The sequence below is a fragment of the Bos grunniens genome, chromosome 11, assembly GCF_055505025.1.
Source record: "Bos grunniens cultivar Pamir isolate PY7600 chromosome 11, Bosgru_T2T1.0, whole genome shotgun sequence".
NCBI classification, from domain to species: domain Eukaryota; kingdom Metazoa; phylum Chordata; class Mammalia; order Artiodactyla; family Bovidae; genus Bos; species Bos grunniens.
In genome coordinates this window covers 99871926-99895730 of record NC_141175.1, presented here as the reverse complement: position 1 = coordinate 99895730, position 23805 = coordinate 99871926, and positions in this window count along the sequence as shown.

Here is a 23805-nt window from a genome sequence, read left to right as displayed (position 1 = left end):
GGATATTTAACTGCAAGCAGGTCTCAGAGCCAACCCCAGACCCCGGGATGGTCATTAGCAGAAGCTTTGAGGCTCAGCCTGGGGAATGCAGATTTATAAACCAGGCTTCGTTGGCTCCCCAGTCCTCCTGAGACCCGCTGCAGCCTGTGAAGAGTTTGAATTGATTTTTGTTCCTGCTCAAAGATCTGTGGAAGATTCCAACAGAACAAGAGAGCACTAACATTACAGGAAGGACCTGCATGTCCCCGTCATCGCCAGACTGGTCCCGGTGGGTGTGCCTTTCTTTCTCTTTGAAGCTCTGAGGTGCAGGCGTGCTCAGTCGCTTCAGTTGTATCCAGCTCTTTGCACCACTACGGATCACTATAGCCCACCAGACTCTGGCAATGGGATTTCCCAGGCAAGAATGCTGGAGTGGATTGCCATGCCCTGTTTCAGGGGATCTTCCCAACCCAGGGATAATGCCCTCATCTCCTGAGTCTCCTGCATTGGCATGTGGATTCTTTATTGCTGAGCCACTTGGGAAGCCTGGAACCCAGTAAAGGCCTTATAAATGGAGGTTGTACATGAGACTGGAGGGGGGCCTGCTGTTGTGTCCACATGAGAGAGGCTGAACAAATGCACTCTATTTGCTGCTCGTTGCTCCCAATCACAGATCCAAATACACAGAGAGCAGAGGAGCATTGGCAACAGCACAAGGAGAGCTTGGCGTTGGCAGATTGGGTATAAAGAGCAGAGATTGTTCCAAAGGAGAAAATACAGGCTGCAGGTGATCGGGGGGTGCACTGATATGGAGGCAATAATAGCAAGAACAGTGTCATGAATACGAAGTCAAGATGGGACAGTCGCGATCCATCTGAGGAGAACATGCTGAGCCCGAACGCCCTTTTGCACTTGCCAGGGTGAAGATTTCGAGGGGAGGGAGGCAGGACACACATTTCCTCCCCTCGCATAGTGAGTGTCTAGGATCATTAGGACCTGGAATAGGAAAATGGAAACAATTTGACAAAATGCCCAGAGGCACCACATGATAAAAAGCATGACATTTTTCACATATGTGTAGGCTTGTTGCAAAATGGGCAGTGCTTCTAAGGAAGAGAGCTTTAAAAACGTAGACACCGAGTCAACTTGTAGTTCTCTGAGCTCATGCAGTTGTGGAGGATAAGCAAGGAAAACGAACTTGTTTTTTTAAGGCAGATAATCCAAAGCATGTATGTATGGTTGTAGAAAGCAACGTGTGGGTGTGTGCACAGATTTGGCGTTCTGTGCATCGCTTGATATGAAAATGTATTTGTCTTCTGTGAATACATATTAGGGCGACAGGAGGAACACAATAGACCTGATTTCTAGTTTCTGTATTGCTGCCGCCTTGTTGTGTGACCCCAGAGGAATCAGATAACCTCTTTGTTACCGGAAAAAAAAAAAGGCATTAGACTCACTATGCTCTTGGGGCACACCCTAGCTATAAAGTGTGCAGGAGGAGAAGGGGACGACAGAAGATGAGATGGCTGGATGGCATCACCAACTCGATGGACGTGAGTTTGAGTGAACTCCAGGAGTTGGTGATGGACAGGGAGGCCTGGCGTGCTGCAATTCATGGGGTCGCAGAGTCGGACACGACTAAGCGACTGAACTGAACTGAACTGAATATTCCTTTGTGTATATGGACACAACTTCCTTATCCATTCACCTGCTGATGAACATCTAGATTTGAGAGAATAGAACTGAAACACGTACGTTACTATATGTGAAGTGGATGGCCAGTGCAAGTTCGATGCATGAAGCAGGGTACCCAAAGCCAGTTGCTCTGGGATAACACAGAGGGATAGGGTGGGGAGGGAGGTGGGGTTTCAGGATTGGAGGGTGACACATGTACACCTGTGGCCCATTCATGCTGATGTATGGCAAAAATCCATCACAATATTGTAAAGAAATTATCTTCCAATTAAAATAAATTAATTAAAAAAAACCAATCAATGCCCCAAAAAAAGATGATGCATTTCTTACAAATTGAAGGTTTGTGGCAACCTTGCATGAAGTAAATCCTAGACACTATTTTTTCCAACAGTATTTGCTTACTTCATATAGCTATGTCGTTTTGGTAATTTTCACCATATTTCAAACTTTTTCGTTATTATTGTGTTTGTAATGGTGACCTGTGATCAGTGATCTTTGATGCTACTACTGTGATCTGCTGAAGGCTCAGATGATGGTTAGTATTTTTTAGCAATAAATTATTTTTTAATTAAGGTATGTACTCTTGAGAGTCCCTTGGAGAGCAAGGGTATCAAACCAGTCAATCCTAAAGGATATCAACCCTGAATATTCATTGGAAGGACTGATGGTGACGCTCCAATACTTTGGCCACCTGATGCAAAAGCCAACTCATTGGAAAAGATTCTGTTGCTGGGAAAGATTGAGGGCAGGTGAAGCGGGTGACAAAGGATGAGAGGGTTGGATGGCATCATTAGCTCAATGGACATGAACTTGAGCAAACTCTGGGAGATAGTGAAGAACAGGGAAGCCTAGTGGGCTACAGTCCATGGGGTCACAAAGAGTCGGATATGACTTAGTGACTAACGACAACGTTGTCTTTTTATTTTAGGCATAATGCTATTGCATACTCAGCACAGTAGAGTATACTGAGTATATAACTTTTAAATGCACTGGGAAACCAACACATTTTGTAACTTGCTTTATTGCTGTACTTGGTTTATTGTGGTGGTTGAAACTAAACCCTCAATATCCCCAGTGTGTTTATTTGAATTTGCACTTGCTCATTGCTAGTATTTAGGGGAGCAGTTGGATTTTCACATTAACGTTGTACCCTGCAACATTCCTATGATTATTAGTTCTGCACTTTTTCTTGATTCCTTCAGGCTTTCTACATAGATGATCATGTTGTTTCTGATCAAAGGTAGCTTCAGTTCTTTCTTACTAATCTATAGGCCTTATGTTTCCTGCTCATGTGTTCCCCAACACTCACCTGTGATCCCTGGCTGGAGCTGAGGACTGCTGAGCCTCAGTGACTCCCACTGCTGGATAATTTGATTTGCTCTTTAAAAAAAAAATCTTATTTATTTGGCTGTGCCAGGTCCTAGTTGTGGCATGGGATCTTTAGTTGTAGCAATGCAAACTCTTTTTTTAAAATTTATTTTTAATTGGAGGATACTTGCTTTACAATGTTGTGTTGGTTTCTGCCATAAAATATCGTGAATCAGGCATAAGTATGCTTTTATCCCCTCCCTCTTAAACCTCCCTCTCACCCCCACCTAAACCCACCCTTCTAGGCTGTCACAGAGTACATGGTTGAGGTCCTCCTGTTATACAGCACTTCCCATTGGCTATCTATTATTTTACACATGGTAATGTATATGTTTCAGTGCCCTTCTCTCCATTCATCTCGGGATCTACTTCCCTGACCAGAGATCGAACCAGGGACTTCTGCGTTGGGAGTACAGAGCCTTAGCCACTGGAGCATCAGGAAAGTGGCTGGTTTGCTCTTTGTGACAGCGAACCAAATACTGAGCCCAGACCTGGTGGTTCAGGGAAGGATCACCCCTCCCACCCTTGCCAAAAGGTAGAACGTGGACCAAGGCAGAGATCCTCCGGAGGAGCTGTCACTGTGAGTCCTCACATCGCATCAGCACTCTGTGTGAGTCCAGATCAGCATTGAAGCACACTCACAGTGATGTCTTCTGGAAGAACTGGTTGGTGGGGGCGGGGCGCTAAGCAGGATCTCAGGGCTTCCGGAGAGTGAACCAGCTTCCTCCACTCTCCCCACACATCCACATTCAAGTGCTGTTTATGATTTTTACATGGTATATACAATCACACAACAGAAAAGCGCCAGCAAGGGTTTCTGGCTAAGATTAAGGCACTCAGAAAGTGAGGCATTTGTTCGAAAAACTTCAGGCTCTTTTCCCCAAATCCCTCCCGATGCTTAATATCCAGAAAGTTGCAAGAAAAACACTTGTTTTTAAATTTAATCAATTGCTCAAGAGCTTCAGTGATCCTGCTGGAGTCACCTTCTGTGGCCATGGCCGGCCTGAGACCGTGGCTCCAAACCAGGAACGGCTTTCTCCCCCCTGCTCCCTACCCGTGGTGACTTTCACGCACGGCTCCAAAGATGCGACTTCAGGGTCATCCCAGGCCACTCTTTAGCTCGGAGGGGAGGTCTACACACAGCGGAGTTGGCTGCCTCCCTGTAGCACCAGCTGGTTGTCTCTGGTAGGGAAGAATTGAAAGAGTATTTTACACCATGGAAATTGTCTTCCAGGCCCAGATGGACCGTCGCTGTTCTAGCTTTGACAGGCCAGGATAGATATATTCAGAAAGCCTTCCAGCTATTTAGTAACTCTTCCAAAACACTGTCAGCACCCATGCTAGGAAGCTGGGAGTGGGAAGGAAGTCTAAGTAGGGAACTAAGCCTAGTTAGTATATATTTGCATAATTATCTCGCCGTGAATGGATGTGTGGCTGGGCACAGGGTGGAGGTCACCCATGGACACTGGGCGCCAGGAAGGACTCGAGCCACCCACCCCCCGCCACCCCCGGGTCAACACCTCGGACCCCTCCCTGCAAAGTCTTGTGCATTTTAAGCGTTGGGTTCTTGGAAAAAAAAAAAAAAGCAGGACTCCTTCAAATGAGCTCACGTGGGAGTAAAGTAGAAAAGTTTAGGCTCCAGACCCTGGGGTCTACTTCCCATTTAAGGGCAGGGGTGAGCCTGTGGCCACATCCACCTGCAGCCACCCCTGGAAGGTGGGGAAGAAGGAAGGGGTGGGGGTAAAAGATGCTGCGGTCACCGGGGGTCAGAGATGCTGGGCGAAAGCAAGTGTTTAAGAAACACGATTATACGATACTGTAGAATTCATGGCAGTAGCACCCTGAGTTTAAATATAGCTCTGTGACTGTTAGCAAAATGATGTGGTTATGAAATGACTATTAATATAGCTGTTTGCCTCAGACAGAAGGGGGAGTCGGGGGTGGGGGGAGAGAAGGAAGGGGGCAGGGGAAAGAGAGAGAGGGAAACTTCACCTGAGTTATGAAAGCTCGTTTATTTTTAGGCTAAATGCATCCCTTTTAAGACTAACCTTTACTTTTTTTTGCTTTGAAACTTCTCAAATTACAGCTTCCAAAAACTAAAAAAAAAAAAAAAAGAAAAAAAACCACATATCCACCAGGGCAAGAGGAATAAATGGTCAAAGTGGCCCCTGGGCTGCCTTGATTAGTAACAACCCTTACATCTCACAAAATACTTTCTTAAGTTGCCGAAATTCCAAAGATGTCAAATATTTCCCTCATTCATGTCACCGTCATTTTAAATCAAATTTCTTTGAGCTCCCTAGACCCATACATTTGAAAAGAAGAGAGGGCACTTCTTGATAGGAAATGTACTCTTCGTGTTTTTCTGTAAGAAAACTTTGAATTTTTCTTTTTTAATCCTTTAATTGTTTTTGGTTTTGTCTTGCCTTAGTATCTGAACTATAGAATTAAACCCTGGTTACGTGATCATCTCTGCTTTAAAAGTCTCCTGTAAAGCATTTTTACTGCTTTAACATTTTTCATTCAGCACATTAAACAAGCCATTGATCTTTTTAGGTGGGGATTACTAATAGTGTTTTGATGGATTGATAATTAATCACTGGGCTGCTCCTTGCCTCACATTACTCTACGAATGACCCTGGGAGGCTGGTTACAAATAAGCTTGAAACACACTTCTTTCCAAGTACAGCTCTTGAAGGAGGCGGGTTATCTCAGGTAGGCAACTGGCTTATGCTATGTGTAGTAAATGCCTCTGTGTTTTAAGTGAAACACCAGACTGTCTGGCTATTAGCCAGTTTCATGTAAATAGGGAAAAAAAAGTACTCTCCTGTGGCAGTATTTCTATCACTTTCCTCATTTAATGGTCCAACATGGTATTCATTTCAGGGAAGAAGAAAATATGAACATTATACTTTCCACTGAAACCAAATTGTTGTTCCCACTCTCTGTGTGTTCATGAATTGCTGCATGCCAGGCTTCCCCATGCTTTACCATCTCCTAGAGTTTGCTCAAATTCATGTCCATTGAGTTGGTGAGGCCATCCAACCATCTCATTCTCTGTTGCCCCTGTCTTCTCCTCCTGCCTTCAATCTTCCCCAGCATGATGCTTTTCCAATTCCAATGAGTCAGCTCTTTGCATCAGGTGGCCAAAATTTTGGAACTTTAGCAATTCTGCGGTGCTCAGCCTTCTTTAAGGTCTAACTCTCACATCCATACATGACTACTGGAACCACATTAGCCATTTGAATTGGGTTGGCTTCGAAGAGCCACAACTGTCTAAAATATCCCAAGTTAACATTTCTCTAACTAATACAGATGAAGTCAGAGGGCTTGTAAAGAAAGATAGTGCATGCATACTCAGTCGCTAAGTCATGTTTAACTCTTTGCAACCCCATGGGCTGTAGCCTACTGGGCTCCTATCCATGGGATTTCCCAGTCAAGAATACTGGAGTGGGTTACCATTTCCTACTCCAGTGGATCTTTCTGACTCAGGGATCGAACCTATGTCTCCTGTGTTGGCAGGCGAATTCTTTACCACTGAGCCACCAGGGAATCCAAAGACAGATAGACATTTTAAAGAACCAATCCAAATTGAAGTCTTCCCTCCTCAATACTCCTGTGAATCACAGGGGTTAGCTTTCAACTAGCTGTTTGAGTCCACTGGAATCATTCCTTCTCATCCAAGTCAGTGTGCACACATTGAGTACTTACTGTATGCAGGTGGGTGCGGGGGGAGTGTGGAGGCTGGGGCAGTGTGTGTAGGCAGATGGGAAATGTCTGGAATCTGAGCACTGCCCCATGGAGTTTGTGAGCAAGGATTCAGGCATTCAAGGTGCCCTGACATAGAGCCACTCCTTGCTGGATTTTCTATTCTTTAAGACTTTCCATGGTTAAAGTTATTTCCTCTTAAATCACTCCCTTGAAATGAAATCGATCCCCTGAAATTCCTAAATGTATAAATGTCCAGTGAACGGTTTGCCTATTCTAGTATGAAAACTCCTTGGGCTAAATTTCTTACTGATGTTCACTATCCATGTGAGATTTAATAGAAATTACATTCCATGCTATAGTGCAAAAGGGCCAAGAGACTCTGATCCATCTTATAAAATAGGCATGAAATATGTACACCTTTGTATGTGAGATAATATAGATTTATGTTTCTGTTACTACCTGTTGGTCATTTGTTAAAATTCTCTATGAAATATACCATAATTTATGTTTCTAAAATACTACCTTTTGAGAGACCTCCCTGGTGGTCCAGTGGTTAAGAATCCACCTTGCAATGCAAGGGACATGGGTTTGATTCCTGGTCAGGGAGCTGAGATCCCACATGCCTTTGAACAACTAAGATCTCATGCTGCAACAATTGAGCCCAGGTACTACAAGTAGAGAGAGTCCATGCACTGCAGTGAAAGATTGCATATGATGCAACTAAGACCCTCTGCAGCCAAATAAATAAATACATAATATTAAAAAGAAGAACCACTACCCTTTGAGAAAGAAACTCCATATTTGAAGATGCTTCTGTCCTCTCCATCAGGGATGCTTTTACTTCAGGTTCAGCAAAATTCTGGGGCATGTTCTTCAAAACAGCCATGTTTTGTCTGAAACATTTTGCAGATAAAGATGTCAAAAAATATATGGTTGAGCAAAGACCTCCCCTAATTTGGTTTTGACTTAAGTTCCAGTTATGCTAATTACAGAAGCAGAGCTGAAATTTCCTTTTCTCATTATTAAAGCACACCACTTTCATCATCATGGACTACTTTATCTGGCTACAAAGGCCCCAATTCTCAGTGGCTTCATGCCTCCCACAAATAGCTCATGGGCAGAGTCTGCAGAGGAAGAGCAATTGTGGAAATGCCTGTCAGTGGCTTGACCCTCATCCCCAAAGGAGTGGATGAATGATGTCATTCCAAGCATTAAAAAAAAAAAAAAGCAGAGGAAGAATCATATTATTATCTCAATGTTCCCAAACACCAGAGTCTCATTATGATAATTTAGTGCTTCTCAATCTGCATTTACAATTTCACCTGAAAAACCCTTTATGCTTCCTTCCATGTAAAGTTGAAGTTAGAACAGAATCTGGCCAAGGTCCATCAACCAGAAAGAGGGAAGCTGAGAAAGTGAACATCCCCCCCCGCCCCCACCTCCCCAAGAAAAGAGGCACTGCTGCCTTGCTGGGTAGCGGGAAAACAGAGGCAGCAGAATTCCAGCAGTTTCCAGAAAACTGGTCTTCGTGACTCCTGCAGGTCAGTTCCAGGGATAGTGCTGGTGTGGCTGGTGTGTTTCAGGCTCTGTTTTAGACGCAGGGGAGCAGCCAGAGTGCTGGCAGCAGACTCAGTCCCAGATCATCTGGACCAACTGCAGCATCTTTTCCAAGCCGATGTCCTACCAGGTGGGTGCCTAAAAGCAGCCACAGTGGGAGGGTCTATACCTTGGAAATCAACAAATGCTATGAGTCATGTTGTTTTCCTTCCATTCAGAGAGCTGGTTGCTAGTCATTTTCAGCACACCGCTGATTATATTCTCCAGGAGGAGAGACAGATAATGGACAATTAATGTGTCACAGGTTGGGAGGTGGGTATGCTATGAAGATAAATAAAACATGGCAGGGGAGTGATGAATTGAAATGCCTGAAATCTTGTACTTTTTGTCTGGTTTTCATTTTAGTAGGGAACACTGGGCTTTCCAGGTGGCGCTAGTAGTAAAGAACCCCACCTGCCAATGAAGAAGACGTAAGAGATTCAGCTTTGACCCCTGGGTTGGGAAGATCCCCTGGAAGAGGGAAGGGCAACTCCAGTATTCTTGCCTGAACAATCCCATGGGCAGAGGAGTGTGGTGAGCTCCAGTCCAGGGCTTGCAACGAGTCAGACACGACTGAAGCGACTTAGCACACGTGCAGAGAACACTCAGGCAGTATCATCTGACTAGGAGGCCGTGGGATCAGGGAGATGCGGGTCCGGGTGCTCACCCCTGTAGTATTGTGACTTTTTGCAAGTCAGCCTTTCTGAGCCACTTACGACATAACTGGGTTGGACGAGATGCTCCCTAGATGGCTCTCTGCTCTCTGATTCTCTCCTGATTTTTTTAAACTAAAGGATTAAATGGAATTTCTCTAGCGAGGCAAAAAAAAAAAAAAAAAGTTGTGTAAGGGCAGAAACAAATGTTTGGGAAAATATAATAATCATTACCAGATTCACTACAGGCCTCCACACATCTAAAGGTATTTATGAAAGAACAGGGTCCTGTGATCAAGAGGAATCATGTGCAGTTATGATCTGACCCAGAACATTGCAGAGTATAAGGGGGCGCAGATCTTGTGTGAGCTGGGAGCCTTTTACAGAAGAAAGGCTTCTATGTGTGTTTTTAGCTGGAAAATGAATTCACTTGAAAACTATTTTTTAATGTGATTAATGCCCACTGATGACTAAAGCAAGTCTATGGGGTACTCTGAAGTTTTCATGGGGTTGAATACCCTACGCCCCTGCTCCATTTCCCCCCCACCCAACGGCAGCCAGGCAGTCGGCAGAGGAGACAGCTGTGATTGTGGACCCTTCCCTCCATCCCAAGGACCAGTTTGGATGGGGCCTGAAACTTATCTCCCTTCTGCCCCATGTGAGAGCTTCCCAACCAGGAGGGTAATGCTCCCTCCTCCTGGAGGAACCAGCCTGTGGAAGAGGCACGGTGGAGAGAGTGCAGAGCCTGCATTCTATGTGACAAGGGCAAGTCCTTCTGGTGCTGATGGGCTGTGATGGATTAGGCAGATCACTCAAGTCTTGGAGCCTGGAGAACATTTTTTTTTCTTTTTTTCCATCTATAAAAGAGGAAGAAGACCCACTGTCTCCTACCCTGCTTTACGGACTCAGTGCCACAGTGAACATACTGTGTATAAATATTATGCATGCAATTAAGTATTCTGTATATATGGGATATACCAGCATGTATACTCAGAGAAGGCAATGGCACCCCACTCCAGTACTCTTGCCTGGAAAATCCCATGGATGGAGGAGCCTGCTGGGCTGCAGTCCATGTGGTCACTAAGAGTTGGACATGACTGAGCGACTTCTCTTTCACTTTTCACTTTCATACATTGGAGAAGGAAGTGGCAACCCACTCCAGTGTTCTTGCCTGGAGAATCTCAGGGACAGGGGAGCCTGGTGGGCTGCCGTCTATGGGGTCGCACAGAGTCGGATACAACTGAAGCGACTTAGCAGCAGCAGCAGCATGCATACTCTCCATGTGCTGTATACTATATATATGGTATATACTATTATGTATACTATGATGTATACTATATATACAGTATATGCAATTATATATGCTGTTATGTATACTATATATACATTGTATACTGTTATGTTTACTATTATGCACACTATATACTTTTTATACTATTATATATGTGCTGTTGTTGTTTAGTCACTCAGTCGTGTCTGACTCTTTGAGACTCTGGATTATAGCCCACCAGGCTCCTCTGTCCATGGGATTTCCCAGGCAAGAAGAATACTAGAGTGGGTTGCCACTTCTTTCTTCAGGGGATCTTATCCAGGTATCGAACCTGTGTCTCCTGCATTGGCAGGTGGATTCTTTACCCCTGAGTCACCAGGGAAGTGTGTATACTGTGTATACTATTATGTATACTATTATGTTATACAAAGTGCAACATAGTCTGTATGTTTTTAATAATTATTAATATATATATTATACATGGTAATAATAACTGTTATTATTATTAAGCATGATTACAATGGCATTTCCCCCTAATTAGGGCTTCTGAACTGTAGTATTGGAGAAGACTCTAGAGAGTCTCTTGGACAGCAAGGAGATCAAACCAGTCAATCCTAAAGGAAATCAGTCCTGAATATCCACTGGAAGGACTGATGCTGAAGCTGAAGCTCCAATACTTTGGCCACCTGATGGGAAGAACTGACTCATTGGAAAAGACTCTGATGCTGGGAAAGACTGAAAGCAGGAGGAGAAGGGGATGACAGAGGATGCGATGGTTGGATGGCATCAATGACTCCATGGACATGAGTTTGAGCATGCTCTGGGAGATAGTGAAGGACAGGGAAGTCTGGCATGCTGCACTCCATGGGGTTGCAACGAGTTGGACACAACAGAGACAAAACTGATTCTTTCTTTGTAGGGGTCTCTCATTCTGGCTACATATATATTTGACAGCACTCCAATCAAGTTCCACAAGGAAACCTTACTGTCCATTTTCTAGGAGGGAGACAATTTGTAATGTTCATCCTACAGGGAATTGCAAAGTGAGGAACTCATATCTGATGAGCTGGGTTCAACCGACACTGAAGGGGTACTTCAAACTTGGGATAACTATAGTTTAGATGCTGAACCACAAACACATTTCATGTGATGACACTCAGCCCTATGGATGCCTGAGTGTAGTAGTGCCCTTCTTCACAACTTTGGAGCGTTCTGCTCACTGGAAAAAAAAATGTAAAAAAATAACAGGCAATTAAAGGAAATATGAATATAAAAAAAATTTTCATTCTCAACCTTGATTTTTTTTTTCAGTCCAGCTGCTTATTATAGCTGTGTACTGTCCTCTCCAGCATTTCTAAAGCTTTTATATGACTTTAAATTTCAAAGCTACAGGTGGCCCACAAGAGCCACACTTCAAAGCCAGTTTTTGATTAAATGAAACAATATTTGTGTAATATGGGTCCCGGATCTTTGAACTTTTCCTGTTCAATTCATCCTACAAAGGTTCAATTAGGGGAGATCATACAGCACAGTACCCTGGGCCATTTCCATCTGTCACTCAAGTTTGTCTCTTCAAATATCTTTTCTATCAACCCAGGAAAACAATTTATTTTGAGGATGTAATAATCATAATTCAAAAGCCACTTTCAAAGAAGCAATGTCCTTTGCGAGCGAGCGCGGTGTCGGCCCACGTAAGCACCATTTGAAGTGAAATTCTAAGCCTTGGCAGCCGCCGAGTCCTCGTCGTGTTACAACTTGTCTTACTATTGATAACTTGTACTTGCTGCCAACAAAAAACTCCCCGCCCGAGAGGCCCAGCGTTGGGCCAGCCTTTGTATTTTCGACTGGAGCATATTTCACTTCTGAATCTTGTGGTTTTGCCTTCAATGAAGGAAAAACTGATCTTCACAGTTTTAAACTTGTTAATTCAAGCCATATGTCAGAAACCCAGTCTCCATATGGTGCTATCCCACCTTATATTTACAGGGGGCTGCTTTCAAAACATTATTCTCAAAGCTGTATTTGCCCCAAAGTTAATATGTGGCATCCTGTGCTCTGAGTCCTGTTTTTAAATATCGCAGGCTCGGAGATTGCAGGCTGATAGAGCAAAATAGACTGATTATTAAAGACTAATTATGGCCTGTTTTATTGGCAAAAATGTGCTAATCAAGGCCTTGACTAGGGAAGTGCACCGAAAAGGAGAACGCTGGTCAATCTCCTCTCGCCAGACATGGTGAAAAGAAAAGAGGAAACAGAGAAAGAAAAGCCATAACCTCTTTGATTATAAATGAGCCTCACTGCAAAGTGTCCTAACCAATGTAGAATTACAACTAACACACAAAGTCATTTTTGGATCTCAGCTTTGAGGGAGAGGTAGAAATGAAGCAAAGATTCAAAGGCCCTCAAAATCTCAGAGACTAGCAAGTACCTTAACTCACTGCCCAGTGCTTTGAAACTGGAATGTCCACCCAGCAATCCTAGTGACCTTTAGCATTAGGGGAGAAGCTCTTATTGAACATTGAGTTCACTTTCCCGAACACCTACCAGGAGGCTGCAGATGGATTGAAGCATAATTATCTTCCAACAGCTTTGTTTGATCTGCAGAGTCCAAGCAAGCATGGTTTTGATTTGAGAGATGAGCTTTTGAACGCAGTTGGCACCATATAGACGGTCGGTGCGTGTTAAATATATCATTTCTTTCTTTTTCTGGATAAAAAAAAAAAGTGTGTTTCCTTGTGTCTGGTTTCTGGTGGGCATTTATATCTCCTTTCCTCCTTTGGAGACTCTTGCAAAGTTCGCTGACAAGATTCTTCCATGTGGAGAGCTGCCTGTGAGGCTGCAGGCTCTCACTGCAACTTCAATTCATCCTTCACTGAATCGATTCTGATCTTTTTTTGTTTGTATTTCACCCATTTCTCTCCTGTCCACCCTATCCTTTCTCCTCTATAACTCCTTGCATTCTCTTTCTTCTCCTTATCCTTTATTTTTGCTAGACAAATAAAAAAATGGCACGAAGTTTTCTTTGCAATTTACGAAATGATTCCAAAGGGATTTTCCAAAACATAAGCAAAATATCGGTTATAAGTACTGCTATGCATTTCAAACTATTTTTTTTCCCCACAGTGATAAAAATGTTGCTATGTGCATAGTTTTCAAGTGAGGAGCAACCGAATCAAGAGAGACATAACATGAATTCACATTTTTTCTTAAGCCTGAACAAATATGCAGACCTGTGTCTCTACTTTAAAAGCAGGACAGGTTGATGGTGGGAGGAGAAATGATGGAGGCATGGGAGAGAAAGACAAGTTTCGTGACTTAGTAACTATTCATAGTCTCTGTGACACCCTCGATTCTAAGAACAAAACGTAGCAGTTTTCTGAAATTAAAAACACGCACATGTGAATGAGCTGGCTCAAGGATTAAGTTGGAGTGGGGGCGGAAATCCATTCAGGATTTTCCCAGTGAGTTTACGCTTCCAACCAATCAAGCCACGAGAGTGCACAATCCCCTTTGCTACTGCAGTGTGGGGGAGAAGGGCATGAAAAGGATGCTCCATGGCTCATCCTGCAGACCTGCCAGAGAGAAGGGGCTCAGCTCAGCCTTGCCTTTGGGGACTGGAGGGAAAGATGAATGCTTTCTTCAGACTCTTAGGTAAAACCCAGCCCAGATAACCTGCTGCATGATGTCCTGCTCTGTTATTTGCAACTTACATTGAGTTAAGGCTGAAGAATAATAACAAACTGTGATTTCTGACGGCTGATTAGCCTGATCTTATCTGAGTCTAGCCACGATTTCCTTTCTGCTCACGGCTTTCTCAGACTTCTGGTGCTATCCAATGAAAGTAATGTGTTTCTAAATTAGACCAGCTTCCTAAGTAGTAACACCGCTTAATGGCTAACTCATTACCAAGGTCGAAAACTAATTATCTTACCAGTGTGCTTTTTTTTTTTAAGGATCTCAAACTCTAAATTGTTTATTTTGGCTTTGGTTTTAGTTTTTCCCTCCTCTTTAAGTCTCTCCCTGATAGCCATCATGACTCAGAGGCTACTGGCAAAATGTGGAGACTACTCCCCCCTGCCTTTTAATTGAGGATTATGATAAAATTCTGGTTCTGATAGACATGCAGTTTCTAAATCGAAAGAGACACTTTCTGATTGATGCCCTCAATAAATACCACATGAAATTCTATGAAGCTGAGGGCTCTCAAGTTATAAAAACAAGTTGGCTTTGGTCTTGGGAGAATGAGATGTTTTTGCATAGTTTAAGAATAAAAGCATGTTACTCTGACAGGCCCTGTAATTGTGCCTTCTCGATATGCTGCTGTCAGAAAACATCTGGTCCTGCCACTGGACATGTATGAAAAGCTACCTGGGTACCATCTAGTGCTTAATCTGAGCCCCACTTCTTCTAGCACGACCGTCTGGGAACTTTAAGTGGACAATGGCAGATGATGGAATTTCTAGAGGAGCCGACTGCTAGACGGTTACTAAATTATCTTCTAACAAGCTGAGTCACTCAGGACATATTAGGTTAACTGACCATCAGCAGTGATTCCATAAGATAAATTATACCTATTGAGCTGCTGCACAGGCTCAATGTCTGATAAATTATTAATGTCACAGAATTGGAATGATTAAGTTGTAAATAGCAGAATTTTTTTTTAACTCAGGCTATTTGAAATATTCCCGTTCCTCTTTCTTAAAATGTATCCTCTGATGTTACCATGTGTGTTGTTTATAACAAGGATAATAAAACATTCATCAAATCTTTGAAGCATTAAATGAGTCATGGCGTCTTACTGAAGTATACAACAAATAAATGTGATCTAACAGTGCTGTTTCTATTTATAGTTGTCTTTTAGGAACTTAATGTTTCACTATATATACTAAGTACGTTTACACATTGGGATTGCTGTCTAAGGCTCTGTTTTCAAAAATATATTGTGATAGTTCATGGTCTTTTGAAATAATGGTGCAACCATGATGACATTGAAGAAAACTGATGTATTACTAGAAATAGGAAGCTAGCAACATGTGTAGCAGTATATTAGACATTCCCTTTTCTTTGTATAAGGGGCACTTTGCATACTTTCAAGCTGCAGAGTAAAATATGTTGGTCTGAAACAGGCATCATTTCATTCTAAAGGAGCTAGAATCACAAGATTGTGGGATCTTAGATCCCTGAGCAGGGATTGACGTGCACCCTGAAGAAGAAACGCAGCATCTTAACCACCAGACCACCAAGGAAGTTCCTAAATTACATTTTTATCTCAATTACCTTCAATATGTGTGGTTCCAGCCTGCGTTTTATTTGTAAAGGTAAATATGGGTGTTTTAATATGAATTTTTATTGGATTTGCTTTGGAAAAAGAAAGTTGCACTAATTTCAATCAAACTAGCATGTGCCTGCCTGTGTGCTAAATTGCTTCAGTTGTGTCTGACTTTTTGAAACCCACCAGGCTCCTCTGTCCCTGGGATTCTCCAGGCAAAAATACTGGAGTGGGTTGCCGTACCCGTACCCTCCTTCAGAGGATCTTCCCAACCCAGGGATTGAACCCATGCCTCTTACATCTCTTCCATTGGCAGGCAAGTTCTTTACTACTAGCGCCGCCTGGGAAGCGCTATCAAACATCTACACCTTGTGAAATGAAAATTCTGCAGTCGATATACTGAAGCTGAGTGACTTTTGGGGGGCTTCCTTGGTAGCTCAGCTGGTGAAGAATCCACCTGTAATGCAAGAGATCCTGGTTCAATTCCTGGGTTGGGATGATCCCCTGGAGAAAGGATAGGCTACACACTCCAGTATTCATGGGGTTCGCTGGTGGCTCAGCTGGTAAAGAATCCACCTGCAGTGCAGAAGGCCTGGGTTCAATCCCTAGGTTGGGAGTATCCTCTGGAGGAGGGCATGGCAACTCACTCCAATATTCTTGCCTGGAGAATTCCATGCACAGAGGAGTCTGGTGGGTGGTGGGCTACAGTCCATGAGGTCACAAAGAGTCAGACATGACTGAGCGACTAAGCACAGCACAGTGACTCTTTAGCAGACATCTGCCTCATTCTGACCGCAGGCTTTCCTGCTTGTGGGGCTCTGCACTGCCAGGCTTCTGGCTGAGGGCACCTGAAGTTAGGATGAACAGACCTTCCAGACTGGTGCAGAGATGAACACCGATGACTGCCAATCAGTTCCCTAGTCCACCTCCCACTGGCCAACCACTGATCAGAGAGGGAGCATGTGTGCATGTGTGCTCTGCACGGTCAATGAGACCTGGAGGGGAAGTCTACTGGGAGATAGGGAGCTGAGAGGGTGAGACAGGAGCCACCTAGGAGGAGACGAAGAATGAAAAGACAAAATCGCCCAAGGCAAAATCCTCTCAACTCACTGTAGGCCTCCTCCTTTGACCTTGAACTTCAGTGTGATGCTGCAGATGCAGCGCCCCCTCCCCTGTGCTTTTGGCCCCCAAATGGCATCATGAAGTAAAGAAGCCTGTGCCTTTTCTTCCCTCCACTGACCTCTTGTCCTGGAGAGAAATAAGCTCCTGTATGTTTAGCTCTTTCTACTGGGGTTTCTTGTCACTTGCAGCCAAATACAGTCTCACTGATACAACTAGTGGGGGGCGGGGGGTCATGATGCACAGAAAGGAAACCAAATGGTGCCCCGATGTTCACAGTTAACTCATGCAGTGACATCATCATTGTTTTCCAGTAAAATGATTACTTTCAGAGATGCTATTTTTTTTTTTTACATTTTCTCTGCTATATGAAAAAAAAAGCATTATCCTTAAATTGGCCTGATACTTCTTGAATTAATACTCAGTTAAACTTATTAGTGGAGCTTCCCTAGTGGCTCAGTGGTAAAGAATCTGCTAGCCAATGCAGGAGATGTGGGTTAGATTCCTGGGTCAGGAAATTCCCCTGGAGAAGGAAATGGCAATCTACTCCAGTATTCTGGCCTGGGAAATCCCATGGACAGAGAAGCCTGGCAGGCTACATACAGCCCATGAGGTTGAAAAAGAGTCAGACATGACTTAGCGACTAAACAACAACAACAAAGCTTATTAGTAGGCGATGCATTGTATGTCAGAGGAAACAGAACCACGATTATTACAATGCCTTTGAGGGACAGAGGTTCCTGTGTCAAACTTTCATCAGCTTTTTAAAAATCTTTTTAAAACCCAGATGTTTCCTGAGTCTTCATGCCTGCTGGGGTGATCTTTCCCTTTAAGTATTAGGTGCGAATGTTCTCACACGTGTCCCATGTTTGGTAGGAATGATGTTCTCCTGTGGGTGGTGATAGTGTTATGTTTATCCTGGTGACCTTGGCTCTGACCTTTGGCTTCTGCTTTTGTTGCTGTTTCCCTCTGTCCTCCCAGCATTGAAGGCAGTCACTTTTCATGCCTATATTTATTCTTTCAACATATACTTAACTTCCACCCACGTGGAGAAAGATTAATGTGGAGATTAAATGAGAGACGATATGTAAAGTGTTAGCACAAGTGCTCCCAGGAACATCTTTCTTTCTTTGTGGAATCAAGATTCAGTGCATAAACTCCGGCTTAATGGACCTGGATTTCAGTTCCTGGTCTATCCAGTTGACCCCATTTCTATAAACCTGAAAAAAGGGGGTGCATCGTAATACCTAACACTTGAGATAGTTGGAAGGACCAAGTGTAATGTTGTAAATCACCTAGAAAACACATCCTGTATTATTTTTTGGTTTTGACTTTTTATCTCCAGGTTCCCTTTTGCAGATGGGTACCGGACCATCCTTTCTTCTTCTCCATTAGCGTATGGATATCAAAATTGCAGTTAAATGCAAATTTTAAATGCACTTACCCCAGAATTTGTGTAATTCACAATGGTGTATATGATCTACTTCATTAAAACAGAAACTCACTGGGTATGGACGATTTTATTTGATTTTTGTTTTGTTTTGATGTGTCGACCAGACGTTGCTTTTGATGTTCTTAGTGCAGTTAGGGCTGATTTGATGGGGGCTTTGTATTTGATCTGGGGCTTTTACTTTCCTGAATCTCAAATGTATTTGCACAGAGAGAGGCATTTATGCTCTTTATGAATCCTGTCTCATAACAACAGAATTCAGTGGGATGCACCAAAATGGTCTCTGTTTTGAGTTCAAAATTAGCTTATTTTCTCTGTCCCTTTAGAAATGGGAAGATTCAGTGGCCTTCAATAAACTCCAGCTTTTGTCCCTTAGCTAAAAAGGGAGATTTCTAAATATAATGAGGTCCTTCTGGGAGGGTTTTATTCATGCTGCCATACTCAAGTCAAAAACAACCACCCCAAATGTTTTGATGGTCCAGCATATTCCTGCTCATTTGGGTAAGGCCAATGAGCCCACTTGAAGATCAATTAGTTTCTAGCCATGTGTAATAGAGATTCCTAGGCATCTTCACAGAGAATATTTTAATACAAATGCTTTATTTTTGTTTCTTTCTTTTTTTTTTTTTTAGAAAACAAAATGCCATTCTCTACATAGGAAAGGTGACATTTTTGAAAATCATTGACATTTTTCTATATCCTGGGATATTTCAAGCCGTGACATTATTAAATTAATTCAACAGAAATAGAAAAATTGCCAACAGAGTAGGTGGCCAAATAGGAAGTCCAAATGTGCAAATATGATCAACTGCTAGAGAATTCACATATTCAGAATTACCCTTAATTATGTGAACTTGAGTGTCCTCTATCAAGTTGACAAGACTAAGCAATGAAAACTGGATTTGAATTTATACATCAGGCTTTAGTTCCCTTATTTCTGTTTATATGAACAAAAGTTTTGCACATTAAGAGTATCCGTAGATACTCTTAGAACAGTTATATTTCTAAAAAATTGTAAAATGGAATTTTATATGTGAAACACTATAAATGTAGTTTTGGATTCAAAGAGTCTTCTTTGTGGATTATAAAATCACAGAAAAATGTCCTTTTTTGTAGTTTCAAAGAAGCCTTAGAAAGTACTAAGTCCAGAGATCTTAAAGTGGGCTTCGGGCAGAGAACATGATCATTAATTCCTGTCTATTTATTTTGCTTGAACAAATAAAAAAGAAATAGAGCTTAAGTAATATTTCAGATATAAACTGTCTTTCCCACTGTCACCCAGCTGGAATGTCAGAGGTCCAGGGATGTATCCCCCAAAAGTGCGTTGGCCAGTCAGATCAATCTGGATGCACGCTAGCCACAGAGTGGCAGATTTTAATCCTTTAGTTGCTGTATCTTGGGGAGATATGATGGCCTAGGGGAGGGTACTTTTAGAGGCTCAGGACAGTGGCTCTTAACATCCAAATGGAAGTGAATCAGTTCTGTTGTTCATTGTTCAGTTGCTAAGTTGCGTCTGACTCTTCCCAACCCCATGGACTGCACCACGCCAGGCTTCCCTTTCCTTTACTGCAGTTTGCTCAAAATCATGACCAATGAGTCAGTAATGCCATCCAACCGTCTCATCCTCTATCATCCCCTTCTAGATCCTAACAAACCAGTATGGCGGCACCATGAGTCCCAGATGGCACCCAAGGTGAGCTGAGGGGGAGAAAGGAGCTCCCCGTTGCGGAGTTTTGGACAGGGTGGTTCCATTTGCCCAGCTGGCTACACTACGTACTGCCAGAATCTAGACTCAAGGCAGAAGCTTTGCTTTCTCTTTTAGAGTCTGGACATTGTGGTAAATACGTGGTAGATATGTTTATCTGCTCATGCGAGATATTGATAATGCCCCAAATTGCAAAATCTTACCTAGTAACTTCCTCTCAAAGAGAGAAAAGGAAACTGTAAGTAGCTTCGAGGGAAAAGGTTGTCCAGGGGCTATCGAGATAGCCTCTGGCATGTCTTCATTACAGAGTCAGTCTCCCAGCCATAGGAGAAGGCTGAACAGCTGCTGGCCCTTCAGAGATGCCGTGAGAGGTGATGGAAACACTCAGGGGACAGAGGGTTGCTAAGTAACGAACGGGTCTTGACACCAAGCTTTTGGAAGCTCAGACCTGCAGACTAGTCACGTATATGCTCCAAGACAATTTTGTCAACCAAGCAAGATTTTCTGGTTTCACTCAATCACATTGAACACTTACCATGTGCCATTGACTCTGCTAACTGCTGAGGATAAAATGATAAATAAAACAGACATGGTTCCTGTTCTTACATTTCATTATTTTGAAGTGTGGACTATGTCCTATGGTACACACACACACACACACACGCACACACGCACGCACTGAAACTATTGAGCTTAATCTCTACTGTCACCTTGCCCAAAGGTCAGCCACACAGTTGGGGCTGATACACCCACACTAGAAAAATAAATCAGCAAACAAATAATATATGGAACGATTGCATTATTTTTTGCTCATTTGTCTTTCCAACTAGAACATTAATGTCTGGCACAGGGTATGAATATATGTCAAATAAATGACTGGAATAAGAGAGGAGAGTGTAAATTCCATGCAAGCATTTTTAGACATGTTTTGTTGTTATTGTTCAGTTGCTAAGTTGTGTCCCACTCTGTGACCCCATGGACTGCAGCATGCCAGGCTCCTCTGTCTTCCTCTGTCTCCCAGAGTTTGCTCACGTTCATGTCCACTGAGTCAGGGATACTTCTAACCATCTCATCCTCTGCTGTTTCCTTCTCCTTTTGCCTTCACTTTTTCCCAGCATCAGAGTCTTTTCCAATGAGTAAGCTCTTTGCATCAGGTGGCCAAAGTATTAGAAATTCAGTTTTAGCATCAGTCCTCGCAGTGAATATTCAGGGTTGATTTCCTTTAGGATTGACTGCTTTTATCTCATTGCTGTCCAAGGTACTCTCAAGAGTCTTCTCCAGCACCACAATTTGAAAGCATCAATTCTTTGACTCACAGCCCTCTTTATGGTTCAACTCTCACATCCATACATGACTACTGGAAAATCCACAGCTTTGACTATATCGACCTTTGTCAGCACAGGGATGTCTCTGCTTTTTAATATGCTGTCTAGATTTGTCATATAAAAATTGAAATTATTTTTGAGGTACAATACATGCCCAGTAACGAGGCTGCCTCCTCAGCGTGAAGGTAATTTTTGATGTTTTGAACAAGGAGTTAGCTGACTTCCAGGGATGCCTTCAGAATGTTCTCTGATGACTCTCAGGCCCAATCTGGGCACATAATTCTCTAAACTCAGTAAGTCTGTGTAAAATTTCACTGACTTTTATCAATATGGAAATTCCTATTCAGAAAAATCAGCCGTGGCTTTTGGCATCACCACGACCATTCCTGAATTTAATTTTTCTTCGCCACCCAGTGGAGTAATTTTTGCAGAGTAAACAAGCATGAAACGACTCTTCCATAGTAATTTAGTCATGTAGAGAAGACTCAAGGTCTGGGAGCACTTTAAGTGGTTCCAAGTCCTTTATTTCCTCTTCTCCAATGGTGATACTATTTTTAGTTGGATAAAAGTACTAATTTGTCACTGAAAACAAATATAATGGGGTTCTTCCTTGGTGACACTAGATGATAGATTTTCTCAGCTCACTGAAGGATGCTGGCTCATCTGCCAAGCCAGACATGGCTTCATTAGTAGCCTTGGCCCAATGTTTTTCTAATATAGAAAATTAGAACTTGGAAATGATACAAGAATTATTTATACCAAATTATTTGTGAAAAACTGGAGGATGAGACATATTAACCAAGGTTGAAATTCAGATGCTATCTAAAAGCAGCAATCTTCGATTATTTGTATCTGGCACTAATCTGACCCCAGGAATTTCCTAGAATTAACATCTGGGCCATTGGCTTCCCAGGTGGCGCTAGTGGTAAAGAACCCACCTGAAAATGCAGGAGACATAAGAGGCGTATGTTCAATCCCTGGGTCGGGAAGATCCCCTGGAGGAGGGCATGGCAACCCACTCCAGCATTCTTGCCTGGAAAATCCCATGGACAAAGGTTCTTCACAAAGAGTCGGACACAACTGAAGCGACTCAGCATGCACACAACATCTGGGCCATGCTTCTTTTATGTTTTCATCATGAAACAGTGACATTTAGTGCTACTCCTTTCCTCAAGTCCCTTAAATGTATTGCCATGCTATTTTCATAGCAAAGTAGAATAATGGTCCAGCATTCACTGTCTTCAAGTGCTTTAACTCTACGAGAAAGTTAAAAGATGAGAGAGATTCTGATGAACAGAAAACATTTCCTTTAAAAAAAGAAAGAAGTAGACAAGTCAAAATGTGAATAGTATTAATAAATTATTTGAAAATGTATGTATCAGAAGAGAGATAATTAATTATATAAATATATAAAGGGACAAGTGTAGCCAGCAGGTTAGTAATGAATATTTCAGAAGCTGAGGCTTAAAAAATATGCTTCTTAATTATGTTCATTTACAGATTTCTAAAAGAAAGGGTGTTAATGGGATAAAAGAATTTCAATACATAAAATGAAGATGAATCAAAATGAATTGTGAACAAAAAAATTAGAGTAGATGACATATAAATAAATTGTAAATATTAAAGTATCTTTTTGTCCTACATGTTATTAACAAGAAGTATTTTCTCTGTTGCTTAGATTTTAAAGGTAGGAGTTTAATTTAGTCTTAGACTAAGAAAGCTGAAATATAGTGGCTTCCAATTTTTTGTATATTCATCTCTGAAACCTAGATTTCAGAAAAATAAGGTCTTTTTTTTTTTTAAGCCAAAAATAAGGTTGGACTTTTTAAAAAAAGGTGGGGAGGGAGGATTTTCCTGGTGGTCAAATGGTTAAGATTATGCCTTCCAATACAGGGGGCTGAGGGGAGTTTGATCCTGGTCAGGGAACTAAGATCCCACATGCCTCACAACTAAAAATACCCAAAACATAAAAAGGAAACAATATTATAATAAATTCAATAAAAACTTTAAAAGTGGTCCATACGAAAAAAAAATTTTTTTTTCAAAAAAGGTCAGACTTGGTTTACCTGGTGGCTCAGCTGTTAAAGAATCCGCCTGCAAGGCAAGAGACCTGGGTTCAATCCCTGGGTTGGGAAGATCCCCTGGAGAAGGGAAAGGCTACCCACTCCAGTATTCTGGCCTGGAGAATTTCATGGACTGTATAGTCCATGGGGTGTCAAAGAGTGGACATGACTGAGTAACTTTCACTTTCACTTAGTATATAACAAACTTTTTTTTTTTTAACATTGGAGACAAGTAGAGTCTGAGAAATCCATTTCTGATTGGAATCTGTTCATTGTGAAGTGTAGTTTTCAGAAACTTTGACTTCTGTTCCCATATTTGCACAGAAGCTATAGTCAAAAGTATTACTTACTGATTACCTATGGCTTTGAACTTTGGCTGGCCACCATGATTTGCTTCCATTTGTTATTTGGGAACATTTAATTTTAACTCAAATGAGAATTATGGACCCACAGACCTGAATTTGAGTTGGAAAATAACCGAGTAGGGTTCTCACCCACTGCTGTCTTGGAAATAAGGGCTCTGAGCCCTGCTTAGTGTAGGTTATTGAAGTTTACACAGTGAGTCAGAGAATGAACTTTTACAGATCAGGGATTCCAAAGCC